Below are 12,306 nucleotides of genomic sequence, written 5' to 3'. Positions count from 1 at the left end.
TCATCTGAACCTGTATTCTGAGAAGAAAACATTACGGCAGTTTTTTGTGAACTCTGGTCCCCAGTTCTTGTTTTTCAATCATTTGGTTGGTGAGGAAAAACTGGAAGAATTGAATTTCTTCGACATCGAAAACAATAACCTTCTCAGAAAGGAACTAGCAAACGGCTTCCGAAACAAGTTTCCATTGCTTGGAGGTAAGTATCTTATCCTGTTTTTTGCATGATTGAATAAAAAACATGATTAATTTGGTTCGGGAGTTCAATATTAAGTAGATTGTATGCTCTGTTGTAATTCTTACATTTTGCATCAGATCCAAGTTTTTCCTCTGCCTAGAATTATTTTTGAAATTTCTGTGGATGATATGACGATCCATGATACTATTGATATTGAGATTTTGATGTTGGATCTATTAACCATAATAGAAGTTGTTTCAAAAAATTTTGGAAAATTTTCTTGTCCATTGGAAGAGTTGAATGTTGAAAATTTTAAATCAAAGAACTTTTGGATCCTGTCTCTGATGATGGAAGACAATTTTTCATTGAAACGGCGCGCCGTCTAGTAGCAAGTGATGCACCTTCTAAACAAGACGGGACGCCCTGTAATTGTGAGTACATCACACAGGGCAGACGGACAAAAAGTCCGCCTTCTAGGTCAAACGGTGAGCAATCTGGTGGCTGTTTTTGCCGATTTTTAAGCTCAAAGACATGCACTTTTTTGCCCTTTTTGGGATTGAAATGTCATAAAAAAGAACATATTTTAATAATTTGGATTAGCCACAACATCTTCATTATGAAAAATATGTTTATATATAGTGATTATTCTTTAGATCACATGAATGAAAATGACATTGAATTCTAGTTGTATATGGGAACATGATATCTTGCCCATAGGAAATATTGTTTCTTCATATATGATTAGGATGAAATAGGAAGTAGTTTTAATTTCTTAAGTAGCCCACAGGTATTAAGAAATTTCAATAATTTTCTAGTTTCATTAGTTTCTTAAATAAAATCATTATATGTAAGATCTTTGCCCACATGGAAGTTTATTATGATATGCGATTTTATGTATTTGTATTAGTGTACATTGGTAGACTAATAATTATGTTTGATGGGTTGTGCCTCTAAATTTTGTTATAGTAAGCATGCTTGTTGATTATTTTGCAGTAGAACAAAATGTTCTATTCTCTAATCATAATGTTCCTCTACTTATTGGGGACAACTATACTAGTTGGAAAGAGTTTGTTCTACTGAACTTGGGCTACTGTGACCTGGACTATGTTATTTGCTAGGCAATGCCTATGGTATCTACTGAATTTAATACTAATGCAGTGATTGAACTATATGAATGATGTGAGCGATCCAATTGTTTAAGTATGATGTTCATTAAGTCTCGCATTATGCCTAGTATTCGTAGGTCCATTCATGAATGTGAGAAGGTTAAGGACTTCCTGAGTGCCATTGAGGCTCGATTCCCGACGTCTAACAAGGGATTGGGTGGTATGCTTATTAGTAGATTGGCTTTAGCCAAACTCATGACTGTGAGGGGTGTGTGAGCACATTATGCGGATCAGAGATATCTTTGCCAACTCAAGGCATTGAAGATGGTGATTACTGATGACTTTATTGTGCATTTCATCTTGCACCCATTTAAGATCTCTTATAACACACTTAAGGAGAAATGGTTAGTCAATGTGTGTCTAACCATATGTGTTCAGGAGGAGGGTGTTTATTGTAAGAAATGGAATAGTCTGTAAATCTAACTAGTGGTCCTAGTTCGAACCAACCGACTTCCAGTAAGAAATGGAAGAAAAAAGGAAAGTTGCATAGTGTCAAGCCTACCTTGACGAAAGACAATCTTAAGTGTTTATTCCGTAAGAAAAAGAGCACATGAGGAAGGATTGTCCTAAGAGGCAGGCATGGATGGAGAAGTATGGTAATCACCTTTCTCTTGTGTGTTTCGAATCTAATGTTTGTATTTCACATAATAACTGGTGGATTGATTCTAGTTCTACAATCCATGTGTCTAATACCTTGCAGGGTTTTCTCAATTGAAGAAAACCGATGGGAAGTGAATGCTGCATTTATTCTGGAAACCATATGCCTTATAGAGTTGAATTTATTAGAACAATTAGATTAAAGTTAAATTCAGGACATATTTTGTTGTTAGACCAAACCTTTTATATTCCTCAGTTTTCAATAATCTAATTTTTGTATCTAAACTAGTACCTTTGGGATACAATTTCAACTTTTCTATAAATTCATTTAAGCTATTTAAGAATTCTAATGTTGCTGGTTGTGGTACTATGGTTGATGGTCTTTTTAAAATTATGTTGAATGATGTTCCATATAGTTTAACTACTTCCTAGGATATGGCAGGTATTAAACGTAGTATTGTTAGTGAAACGTCTTCACTCTTCTCCATTAATAAAGTTATAGGATAACTAAACTCTGGAGTTCTTGAAACTCTTGATTACTAATTTTGGGACTTGCTTAGACTGCATCAAGAGAAAGCAGACTAACAAGTCTAAAAATGGTTTCAATAGGAGTTCACAAATATTAGAAATTATATACACTAATATTTGTTGCCCTGACATGAGCTTAAGTAGTCAAAAATATTTTATTAGCTTTAATGATGTTTACACTAAATTTATGTATCTTTATTTGCTTCATAATAAGAATGGAGGATTGGACGCTTTTAAGATATACAAAGCGAAAGTAGAGAAACAATGTGGTAAACAAATCAAAATAGTGAAATCAGATAGGGGTGATGATATTATGGTAGATACACATGTGATGGACAGACACTTGGTCATTTTGCTGAATTTCTCAAAGAGTAGGCTATAGTTGCACAATACACTTTGCCTAGCATACCATTACAGAACGGTGTTGCAGAAATGAGAAATAAGACATTGTTGGATATGGTGAGGCGAATGATTTGTAACTCCAAACTATCTCCTTCTCTATGGACAGAAGCTCTTAAAACAGTCGAGTATATTTTAAACAAAGTTCCAACCAAGGCGGTTCCTAAGATGCCAATTGAGTTAGGAAGGGTTGGAAGCCAAGTTTAAAACATTTACGCATTTGGGGTTGTCCAGCTGAAGTAAGAGAATATAATCCACATGAGAAGAAGTTAGATTCAATAACCATAAGTGTAATTTTCGTTGGATATGCTGAAAACTCCAAGGGTTATAGGTTTTACTGACCAAATCATTCAAGTAGGTTTGTTGAATCAAGAAATGCGAAGTTTCTTGAGAATGACGTGATTAGTGGGAGTGATCGCCTTAAAGACTTGGTGTGAAATCAAGCCCTATCCTAACCCTGACCCAAACCCGAATCCTTTGATGTTTGTAGGTTCGAAGACCCGGAGTGGTGGAAGAAGAGACTTGTGGGCCCTCGTAGTTGAAGATTTGGTGTATGACTCAGAGCCTATGGATATTGACAGTGATGCCCCTTACTTGGATACATTGTCAGTGTTTAGTGAGAAACTGCACCTAGAAGAGAGGAAGCTTTGTTGAAGTACTTGGTGCATTTACGGTCTTGTTTCGAAGGTATTTCTCTAATCTAGACTTGTTGATTGACTTGTAGGAGAAAACCCAACTCAATTTGGATCAATCTGGCCTTCCAATTCCCTATATGAAGTTGCTGTCATGGCTTGGTCGACTGGCCCAGTCAACTAGTCAGTCGACCAGCAGATTATTAAATACGAAAATTTTAATTTTCTTGATTATTTTAAGCCTACTTATTGGGACCTCGTGAATAGAACCCTACCCTAATCATTTGGAATCCAAAGAACGAGAAGTGAGCTTCCCAAAGCCATTTCTTGAAGTTGGTGAAGGATATTTGTCTCAATCATTGCATTCCATCTCCATTTGCTTCCTCAAGGTATGATTTCTCTCTCTCATCCTCTATTATACTCATTCTTCTCCTTTTTCTTGCTATTAAGACCATGTCTAAAGTACTGCAACCTTGCAAACACTTAGTCATGTGTTTCCCCTTTCATTTTCATTAGTTTCCTTCCATTCTTGCTATGTTATACTACCATTTTGATTATTAGCATTGCATGTCCATGATTCCTTTCATTCCAACTTGTTTCTTGATCTAAACTGATGTGTAGATGTATGCTAGGTCTGATTTATTACTGGTTTATGATTCTAATCTAGTTCTTATCACTTCCTTAGCTAATTCCCCATCATTCATTGCCATTGCAACAAATTCCATTTCAATTCTTGATGTTTAGCATATAGAACATAGGGTTTCAATTTGGGTATTCCTAATTGGACCATTAGATTATGATAATACTTGTTGTATAGTGTTATTATACTGCTACAATCAATCCCCCCAAGTTTCGGATCGATCCGAGCCTCGAAAGATTGATTTCGGGCCAATTTTACTATTCTGCCCGTCACTGTTCATCTTGGTCGATTGAGTCAGTCAACCAACCAGTCGACCAGCTAAGAACAACAACTCTATCTTTGCTCGATTTGTTCCGTTTGATCTCCGATTTGATTGTTTCCTTCTCTAATGTTGCACATATGTTGTCTAGGGTACAAGCACTGATTTGGGGACTATTCTAAGTGATACTTGGTTTTATTTTCGATTCGATTAAAGTAAGGATGGTTATTGTCATAATTACATGAATTATGTGAATCTTGCCGCTATGTTTGAAATGTGGTAGATTTACTTTCCTTGTAATATTTTAGACATATTGTGACTGCTGTATATACTTCATAACAGTAGTACCATGTTATATATCATTTTGAATTACCATGCTTACTTATTTTGATAATGACATATATGATCAATCATGTTACATTGTATCTCTTTTTATATGATGAATTGTCAATCATGTATGATCAGGGGCGGACCTATGAAGGCGCCGGGGGGCCATGGCCCCCCCGGATTTTTTAAATTTTTATAAAAATTCCCTTAATTTTGTCAGTTTTTTCTCTTTCGACATGTGAAATGTCATTGTTTGCCCCCCCCCCCCAATATCGAGAACAATTTTTAAAGGTAAAATGATGGATATAAATGTCATTCCTAATTAAAAACTAATTCCTCAATCCCTATTTATTCTCCCCTCTCTTTTCTCCCATCTTTTCTTCCTATTTATTCTCTTCTGTTTATATGTGGGTTAAAGAAAATTTTTGAAAAAAAATCTTATTAGGTTTTCAAAAATCAAAATGTCATTCCTAATTAGAAACTAACTCTTCAATCCCTATTTATTCTCCTCTCTCCTCTCTCCTCTTTTCTTCCTATTTATTCTCGTCCCTTTCTATAAGCGTGGGTTTAGAAAATTTGAAAAAAGATCTATTCTACAATTAAATACTCTTTCTCTTTCTCAATTTATTTATCGTTTCTCCTTTTCTTTTTCCTTTTTTTTTTTTGTTATTTTTTTATTTGATTTTATATTATATGTTTCTTTATTTTTTCAGCAGTTTTTGTTATTTGATTTTGTATTGTGAATAAAATGTTTATTAACTAACTATCATTGGTTTGCATCTCTTACCTAAAAAAAATAAAAATTTGGTTTACATCTCTTACCAAAGAAAATTTTGGCTTGCATCTAGCTTTTTAGGATTGAAGTCATGTGTATATATTTTTTTATATTGTTGCTTTAATTTTACCTATATTTTGTCAAAAAAAAATCATTATCAATAATTTACCATTTTTTCAAATATATGTGGGTCCCACAAAATATATGTGGAAAAAACGTTAGTGCTTCTTCAACCAGAAGGTTATCTGGCTTTAATTCTTCGGCCCCCCCCCCCAATATTCCATCCTGGGTCCGCCCCTGTGTATGATATGATGGAATTGAGCATGTGATTGATTAAGTATGATTTGGGATTGGGGAATGTCCTTCCGACATTTATGTCCTTGAACATCAGAGGGAATAGTATGGGATGTTCTCCGAAGGTGCCCATCAACACCTTCCCGAATTATTGGATGACATACATAGGACTTGTCTAGATGTGTTGGCTAGGACATCCCCGTTGTATCAGACCCGAATTGGAAAGGCATTGAGATGGAACAACCCGTGGTAGTAGTGTGGTTTGATGGGCGCTCAAGACCGGTAACCAACCCGTGAGAGGACATAAATCATACTACGGATACCTGAAAGGGGTCATTTATTAGTAGGGTTGCAAATAGCTAGACTTGGGCTCACGGGCACTCGAGACCGGTAACCAACCCGTGAGAGGACGTGAGAGCTTCCTGTCTACTATTTGTGGATGACCAATAGGGTTGATGAGTACATAGTCCAAGACTATGCTGACTCTAGTGTGAAGGATACCGGAAAGGATCGCCAGGGGCGAGGAATGGACGTATCTGGATCTGACATGATATGACTGAGTAGATGACTTACATTGGGCTAGGCTTTAACGTGACATGCGCTAATACTTAGACCAAATGGTGGTGTGAGAGAGTGGTGACTTAAACCCCAACCATGGATTTGTCTCGAGGGATGCAGGACCCAATTCCCACCAGCTTGAGTGATTGAGGCCTACCCAAAGAAGTATGGTGCTATGACTTAAAGCATATCTACCATAGAGACTAGCATATGTAGAGTTAGAATCATATTTGCATAATCTGTCTCATGTCATTTCGCATCATGTCACGTTTTGTATCATATGACTTATATATTATGGAATGACTGCCTTGCTGAATTCTTTTGAACTAATTCCTTTCTGTGCAATTGTTTTGTTAGATTTCTCTGCAGGTACCAAAGAAGCTGATGGCTCATACCTCTAGTCGAACTAGGATCCCGCATACTACACTGAAGGTTTTGGCCATTATGAAAGTTACAGTGAAGGTACCGAGGGTGATTACCCTCCGTACCAAGATTAGCCCGACTTTGGTGTGGGAGAGGCCCTGCTTAGTTTCCTTCGTGTACACCTATGAGGACACATTGTATAAGACCGAGGAGACCTCATCTACGTTCCGCTGCCATTGAGGGAGTGACTTCCGCTCACTCTCTCTCTCTCTCTCTCTCTCTCTCTCTCTCTCTCTCTTTTTGGATTATATATATTTTGGTAGCATTTTATTCCGCACTCTGATTATCTGTTTATCTTATTCATGATTCTTTATTGTATGTTTTTACCTTGATTATTATTGTTCATGATTGTGTTATCGTGTATGTGGGAGGCATGGTTGCTCGATACTTGATCCTTGGGACTGTGGATCACATACCCGGGTATGCCTGATGGGGTATCGGCTGGGTGGATGTGTCACTTGGGCATTGATAAAAGAGATAATGCGGTTGGTGCTCCTTCATCGAGTAGAATGTTGGTTGGTTGCCCTAGTTGGATGGACATTGAAAGACCAATGACTTGAGACCCATGTCCTGCTCAGATTGCTACGGAGAATCAGCAGATTTTGTGACAACCTTCGCAAAAGGTTGGTGATAGGGAAATTGAAGTAGCCTTAGAAGATTATGGTGGAAATCCTCCACATCGAGAGCATCTTATTGAGGAGCAACCTGTTGTACAACAACCCCAACAAGTGGATGTTGAAACAACATTAAGGAGATTTACTAGGGTCAGAAAATCAACAATACCTACTAATTATCTTGTGTATTTGCAAGAGTCTGACTATGATATCACTATTGAAACAGATCCTGAAACGTTTTCACAAGCAATGAATAGTGATAAATCTAGTTTGTGGTATGAAGCTATGAAGGATGAGATGGACTCTATGGCACATAATGATGTTTGGCACCTTGTTGAGTTGTCTGAAGGAAAGAAACCAATAGGTTGTAAGAGGGTCTTTAAAACTAAGAAAGATTCATTAGGCAACATTGAGCGATACAAGGGCTGATTAGTTATCAAGGGATTCACACAAAGGAAAGGCATTGACTATAAGGAGACATTCTCTCCCGTGTCAAAGAATGATTCCTTTCACATCATCATGGTGTTAGTTTCCCATTTTGATCTAGATTTACATCAGATGGATGTGAAAATGGCATTTCTCAATGAAGATTTGCATGAGGAGGTATATATGAAACAACCTGAGGGTTTGCTTTGAGTAGTGGTGAACAGTTGGTTTGTAAACTTAAGAAATCCATTTATGGACTTAAGTAGGCGTCTCGATAGTGGTATTTGAGATTTCATGACGTGATCTCTTCATTTGGTTTCGAAGAGAATGTTATGGATCAGTGTATATACCACAAGGTCAGTGGGGGCAAAATCATCTTTCTTGTGTTATATGTAGATGATATTCTATTTGCAACCAATGACTTAAGGTTGCTACATGAGGTGAAAAGGTTTTTGTCTCAAAACTTTGATATGAAGGATATAGGTCAAGCATCTTATGTCATTGGATTAAGATCCATAGGGATAAATCCTGGAGTGTTTTGGGATTATCTCAAGAACCCTATATAAACAAAGTTCTTGAGAAATTTAGGATGAAAGATTGTTCACCAAGTGTTGCACCCATAGTTAAGGGTGTCAAGTTCCATTTGAACCAGTGTCCAAAGTTGGAAATTGAAAAAGATCAATTGGCATACATTTCATATGCTTCTGCAATGGGAAGCTTGATGTATACACAGGTTTGTACAAGACCTGACATTGCTTTCATCGTTGGGATGTTAGGGAGATATCAAAGTAATCCTGACCTAGATCAATGGAGAGCTGCAAAGAAGGTTATGAGGTACCTCCAAGGAACAAAATAATTGATGCTTACATATAGGTATTACGATACTTTAGAAGTTATCAGATATTCAAACTCAGATTTTGCCGATTGTGTTGATTCTTGTAAATCAACATCTAGTTATGTCTTTATGCCAGCTGGTGGGCCATATCTTGGAGAAGTGCTAAGCAAACCTTGTTTGCTACTTCTACCATGGAATCTGAGTTTGTATCCTATTTTGAGGCTACCGTGCAGGGAATATGGTTAAAAAACTTCATTTATGGGCTTAGAGTTGTTGAGTCTATCTCTAGGCCAATGGAGTTATACTGTGATAATACTGCTGAAGTATACTTTGCTAAGAATAATAAGAGTGGAAGTCAAAGTAAACATATTGACATTAAGTACTTAGCAATAAGAGAGCACATTAAAGCAAAGGAATTGCTCATAGAACACATAAGGACTGAGCAGATGATTGCTGATCCGTTGACAAAGGGCATGCCACCTAGAGCTTATGCGGATCATGTTGTCCGTGTGGGACATCGGGAAGATTTATCTTCATGAAAGGTAATTATTATACATTTTGATGTAATGACTGTTATGTAGTTTGTTTCTCATTTCCGTTGTATACATTTATGTTGAGATAACAAATATGTTGTTGGACCAGGAATAAACATTTGAGGTTTATTCATAAAGTTGGGTTTATGCAGGAAAAGAAAGATTGTACTGTGATACATGGAAGGTATTCCCTGAGTTAAAGGTGTCTACTGCCATGATTCGTACAGTTTTTTCTGTTTGAACATTAAGAATTAAGATGTAATGTTGTTTGGGCCAAGTGGGAGAATATTAGATTTTATTTATTTAAATAAATAAAATTAAGATTTTAACTTCTCATAATTATGATGTGGCCCAAACATTATTGGTAATTACAACTTAATTCAAACCGCCTTGATAACTGTTTGGTGATTACCTGGAGGTGTTTGATGGGAACACTATTTCTACAGGGCTCATCTGGACCTATATTCTGAGAAGAAAACATTACGGCAATTTTCTGTAAACTCTGGTCCCCAATTTTATTAATTAGAAAATTCTTTGTCTCTCCATCATTCGGTTGCTAAGGAAAAACTGGAAGACTTGGATTTCTTCGACATCGAAGACGATGACCTTCTCAGGGAGGAACTCGCAAACGACTTCTAGAAACAAGTTTCCATCACTGAAGGTAAGTACCTTATCCTGTCTTCCGCATGATTGAATAAAGAACATGACTAGTTTGGTATGAACTTCAATACTAAGTAGATTGTATACTATGTTGTAGTTCTTACACTCCTCTACTTCTTCGTGGTTCTTAGACTCTGGTGCCACCTCTCATGTTACGAATGGGTCAAGCATTCTCTCTAATGTTACTCATACTTCGGGTTCTACTTTGTTAAGAAAACCTAGAGGGGGGGGGGTGAATAGGTTGCAACTAGTGAAATTGCCCAATTTTTCGGTTTGATTGCAAGTTCAAGATAAATTGAAAATTCAAATGAAATTAAACAATAACAAACAACTACAACACAATAATTTATAGTGGTTCGACTTTACAAGTCTACGTCCACTCCTCTTTTGGCCTCAAGAGAGATTTCCACTAGTGATTCTCTTTCAATACGATAGGTAGAGAATCAAACCCTTACAATATTTATTCAATATAAGGCAAGAGCACCATTTATTATCTTTGTTTATCCTAGGGCAAGAGCACCCTCTTCAATCTTTGTTCACGGGCAAGAGCACCCAAACAATCTTCATTCACGGGAAAGAGTACCCAAACAATCTTTGTTCATGGGCAAAAGTACCCAAAATCAATTCTAATCTACCTAGACTAGAATCAAACAAATATAAGAGAAGGATGTTACCTAACAAGAGGTGTGACACTTTACCTCTTGTGTGAGTGTGATGGAATAAGATTGTATGCTCAAATGAAAATGAATGCACCACCAACGCTTTTAATCACCTCAAGTTTGCTTAACACCTTGGTATGTTCTTCAAGGTTGAGTCCAGATGAGCGACGAAATACAATTAACTTCTTGTAATTTGAGAGTTTGAGAATTGTATAGTGGTAATCACTCAATAGGCAAAGTTCAGACTCTCAAACGGGGTTGGTTGGGCTTATATAGATAGCATTCAATTGCTTGGCCTAACCTCCCAACTGATAGAAACTTCTATGAAATTTCAGTCTAGACAAACATCCGTCTGAATTAGACGGAGCTACGGATGTTCGTCTAAAAAATAGGCGTTTAAAAAATAGGTGTCGGGCTTAAGTTAGAACCAGACAGACGTCTGGCTAGACAGAAATTCCGTTTGGCACTCTGTGACCAGACGAACGTCCGTCTACAGCACAGAGTACATCCTAAGACTTGATTGGGTTTTTGGTATTTCTAACCAACTCTATGCCTCATACACTCTCCTAATATGTCCTAGGTCAATCTAGTGACATGATATGTGTATAATTTAGTGCGATTACATATGAGTGCATGTGGAGGTGTCCTAAGTCCCAAATTTATCTATGTCTTAATCTTGACTTGATTTTCACATCTTCTTGTGCTTTGATCTTGATGCTCATGAGTCTTCTTCCACTCCATTCTTTATGCTCATATTTGACTTAGGTTTCATGTCCATCTTGGCTTGGTCTTGGCCTTGACTTGGGCTAGGTATTTGGCATTGAGTTGAATTAGGTCCACTTGTTCTCATATTGAACTAAACAAACACAACTCAATATAGCCATTAGTAATTCACGTTTGTTATCATCAAAATAAATGAGGCTGATGTGGCAATGCTGACTTGACATTTCCAACATACTCTTATGGTTGGAAATGGTGTGTGCTTGCCTATAACTCATACTGCTTCTTGCACCTTACATGCTGGTCATACTGCTCTGTCACTTACCAATTTTTTGGTAGTTCCAAATATATATGTATATATATATATATATGCGTGGGTGACATAGCGTGTATGCGAGAGCCACACATGGGCGGGAGCGAACAAATCGTTTAGTATATATATATATATATATATATGCGTGGGTGACATAGCGTGTATGCGAGAGCCACACATGGGCGGGAGCGAACAAATCGTTTATCTCCTCACCTTAGACCTTGTGAGTTTTTATTTTTTTTATTTTTTTACCACAGTGTGTGTATGAAGATTTCTTCGGTGATTAACAGAACTGGGTTCTGCCTGAAGGATGTGAGGGTCAAAGTGACCAGATGGACTATTTGGTGACACTTTAAATTATCAAGTCATAAAAGCTTCAAATCCTCATATTTGATTTAACTTCTATTACTTAAAATCCTTCGGTGGCACCATCACATGCCTTTTCGATTCTAATTTAAGAACTTTACAGAACTAAGATGCCCAGCCACTACCTACGCTGCCCTTACGCACACAACTAGCGGGACTTACTTGCAGGACTTTAAGACTAGCACATCAAATCTCTGTATTGTTCAAAATCAGCCAGTACTCAGGCCTTATAGGAGGAATTTTATGCCCAATTTATCCTTATAACAGAAATTAGAACTTCATCTTTAGCTTTTAAAGGTTAGAACTTGATAAAAACAGAGATCAGAAGAAATAAATACAAGAAACAGAATTTACAGATGCAATTATTTCTATTGATGCATGGGGTGCAAAAATTTGTAGAGGGGCCTAG

Source organism: Hakea prostrata, chromosome 1, assembly GCF_041222555.1.
Source record: "Hakea prostrata isolate BN-2017 chromosome 1, UWA_Hpros_2, whole genome shotgun sequence".
Lineage (NCBI taxonomy): Eukaryota > Viridiplantae > Streptophyta > Magnoliopsida > Proteales > Proteaceae > Hakea > Hakea prostrata.
The sequence above is the reverse complement of the archived record's forward strand: the minus strand, read 5'-3'. Positions refer to the sequence as shown.